This window comes from Carlito syrichta, unplaced genomic scaffold (genome assembly GCF_000164805.1).
Source record: "Carlito syrichta isolate Samal-C Ts95f unplaced genomic scaffold, Tarsius_syrichta-2.0.1 Scaffold305800, whole genome shotgun sequence".
NCBI classification, from domain to species: domain Eukaryota; kingdom Metazoa; phylum Chordata; class Mammalia; order Primates; family Tarsiidae; genus Carlito; species Carlito syrichta.
In genome coordinates, this window is record NW_007249896.1 from 324,931 (window position 1) to 328,712 (window position 3,782).

Here is a 3,782-nt window from a genome sequence, read left to right on the forward strand (position 1 = left end):
AAGCCAATTGGTTCCTCTATCGGACAATATGTTTAAAATACTAGTAGACATGTTCCTTTCTTTAGATTCACCCTGGTCCATGATTCTATCACAGCTCTTAAACTGCTCACCCTTCCTTGCTCTGCCTGTCTCTACAGAGGGGTTCGCGGCACCCTCGGTGAGGTCCTATCCATCTCGAAAAAAGAAAAGAAAGCTTACCTTGAGGTCCCACATTCAGGCGCCACTTGCCGGAGTCCAACTCCAGCCGGGTTCAGGGTACCTCAAAGGTGGAGACGGCATCAGCGATTGGGGGGAGAAGAAAGAAAGAAAGAGAGAGAGAGAGAAAGAAAGAGACTGGACTCCGGTCTAATGCAGAAGCGATGTGTGATATTGGGAATTACAACGGGTCTTTTATACACAATGTCAGATGTGGGAGGGGTGTTCCCCACCCACCAGAAAACTTAATCAATGATTGCCTTTAAACCCTTTTCATATTATAATCTTAAAATCCCATAACAAAGGATAACCTAATTCATGACTGACATATTCTATAAACCTTTTTCATGCCAAGCTGATTGATTTATGCCAAGTTAAACAATTCTATAGAAGCTTAAGTATTTACTTTACAAATGAAAGTGGCCCATCCCAGAATGTTTGGAATGTGGCCCAGTCCAAAGTTCACAGTGGGCTACCTGCAACTAACCCAGCCGCATTCTTTCAACAAAATGGCTGTCTTCTAAAACTGTATTCTACAATTTACACCTTCAATAAATCCTAAGATCATGACCCAGCAGCCTGTGACCAATACTAAGTCTCTTAGATGTGACATGAGTTTGAATTACAAGTTGTGTGAAAGCCAAAACTGCAGTTTGTGGAAGAATGGGAGCAATGAGCTTTTAAAGTTAGCTTGTGTTTGTCCTGGTCTCAGAGTTTTTATGTTTTGAGCTCACAGGAGCTTAATCTGGTTAGTGCTGAGTGGAAAGGGGGAGGAAATGGGGTCAATAGCTCCCGAACGCATCCTAGTGGTCTCAGGGTCAACAGCCCTTCCTGATCCCTAATGCTCAGTGGGCCTCCATGGCTGGCTCCCAACATAAAATGAGTAAGGACCAAGGATTAGTGTAATCGAGCCTTCTTACCTGCTGTTCAGGAAGCTTTTACTGAACCTTATTCAATGCTTCCAATGCCTCAGGAGTTAACTGCTGGGCTCACGGACTTGTTTCTTTCCCATATCATCATAAGTTCAGCCATCCTCTCTTCAGCACACTGTGCAGTAAGCCGAGCCTCTGCATCCTGGTCCCAACAGTCTTCGTTGTCTCCTTGAGTGATCTCACTGCCAGGCTATTTTCCTTCCAGGCTTCCGGGAACTTGAGTCTCTGTTTTTCCCCAGCCACAAGAACCTGCATATCCTCAAAAGTGGGGTGGTTTCCAACTTCTGTCTGAAAAGCCATCTGGTATTCTGGCACAGATTCCCCTGGTAAGAGATCTGTACATCTCATAAATATCTCCCAATAGATTAGCCCAATTGCATACATGTCTATTTGTTTCAAAGTTGATTCACAGTCCCTCAGGTTCACTGCTCCTTCAAGCACTTCTGGTGTCATATATCTGATTGTGCCAACCTCACTTATGGCTACATTATCTTTTTCCCCTGGGCACACCAGTCTATTTCCAGTCAGCCTCATGGATAACCCAAAGTCACTAATAACACAGGTTCCATCGTTTTTCACAAAGACATTTCTGCTATTTAAATCTCAGTGGGAAATTGCAGGTTTATAATGATCTCCTCGTGGTAATTCTGTGTGATGATAAGCCAGTCTCCTAGTCACAGAATGAGTCAGATGGCATGAGCTTACCCAGTCACTTGTATGGAGACTCAAATACTTGCATAGAGATCCATTGGGATAGTACTCCATCAGCAAATATTCAATGCATCCATCGGCAGTAACTCTCTCATCTCCAACTATAAAGTGAGCAATATTGTCATGTTCCATCAAAGGCACTTTGTAAATGTTCTTCTCGTTGATAAAATTCTGCAAAGGAAAACACTTTTACAGCAACTGGATGCTCATCCAAGGAGCCTTTATATACTGCTCCATATCGACCCCGGCCAATCAGCTCCAACAGTTTCAGATTATCTAAATCAAGAAAAGGTTCTGATGCTGCTGCCTCCATCATGTTCATACTGTGAAGACCTTGTTTATGGTCTCCTGTCAAAATTCTGTATCCAAAGTATAAGGTAACTATCAAAACAGCAAATACAGAGACTGAAACCAAAGCAATGATTATTGTTTCATCTCGGTTAAATGAATGAGGTGGACTGAGTGGTGTCGTGTCAGGAGGTGGAAAATTCTCAGTAAAGTTGACATTACATAAATCTGTGCTACAACAGCAGAAATGGTACATCCCATTCTGAATTGAGGGAGGAGTGGTAGTTACTATACATTCTCCATAGTGACACTTTTGGGGATCTCCAATGTGAGACCAACATCCTTGTTTTATAAGATTTATGTCCCCTTTTGATTTCTCCCAAAGGCCATAGCAGGTGGTACCTTTTGAGCATAATATTGTCCCATTTTCATGAGAGATTCGACTCTCACCTATCCCAAGGTCTTGCTGATATGGTTCCTTAAATGCACATAGCCGTTCTTGATTCTGGGAAGCAGCCACAGCTTCGACCAGCAGGACGGGCCACAGCAGCCAGGGCACCTGCTGGGGCTGCCATGGTGAGGAAGGCATCTCTGGGCTGGCCACGGAGTGGGAGGATGTGGAAGAGAAATGTGGGAAAAGGCCCGGGTGGAGACTGCAGCCTGAGGCTGCCCTCGCCTCTCGGGGCTTGTCCCGGCCGGATCACAGTGCACTTCGGAAGGACGAATGGAGGACGAGAGGATGTTCTAGTAAGCAATGGGGTGACAGTTGACTCAGGTTGGGAAAAGGTACCATAGCAAGGAGTAGTCATAAGCGCCTGTCTCAAAACATTCCATAAAGAATAAGCATCCTCAGACATCTGAATCCCTCCATTAGTAGAATACCATTTTTTAATAGTTTTTCCAACCTGATCCCAAATTTCCAAATCCAAGGTTCCCTTGTCAGGAAACCAAGGACTTACTTTCTGCACAAAATCTAAGAATGAATTAAGCTTATCTTTACTAACCTTAATACCTTTGTGCTGCAACGTTTTTCCTATTATTCTCAAATATACTTTCCTTTCCTTAGAACCCAAACAGCCCATAATTACTTCTTTTAAAGAGGTACAACAACTTCTCAAATTCTGAAATACTCTTAAAGAGACACGACACTTTTAAAGAGGCACAACAACTTCTCAAATTCTGAAATACTCTTAAAGAGACATGACATTTTTAAAGAGACACAACTACTTCTCAAATTCTGAAATACTCTTAAAGAGATGTGACAACTTCTCAACTTCTTTTTAAAGAGGCACTACAACATCTCAAAAGTTCAGACAGAATTACTTCTCAACATCTTAAAGAGGCACAATAACATCTCAAAAGTTCTGACACGATTACTTCTCAACATCTTAAACAGGCACAATAACATCTCAAAAGTTCTGGCTATTTGTCCTATCCTTTCCTGCACTCACTCACAGGGGGTCTGCAGCACCCTCAGGACAAAGTACGTTCCCGAAAAAATGAACAACATGAAAATTATACTTACCTGCTCAAGTCCTCTGTTTGGGTGCCACTTGCTGGAGTCCAGCTCCAGGAGAGAGTCAGGGCTTGAGATGGGGGAATCAGGAAGCAGCGAAAAAGAAAAGATGAAAATGACAAGAATCCTCTTCCTGGGGA

At 43.1% G+C, this 3,782-nt stretch overlaps 1 pseudogene; it reads right to left on the reverse strand.

Moving 5' to 3' along the window:
* Positions 1-1,164: 1,164 nt before the first annotated feature.
* Positions 1,165-2,715, reverse strand: LOC103265013 (annotated as a pseudogene).
* Positions 2,716-3,782: the final 1,067 nt, after the last annotated feature.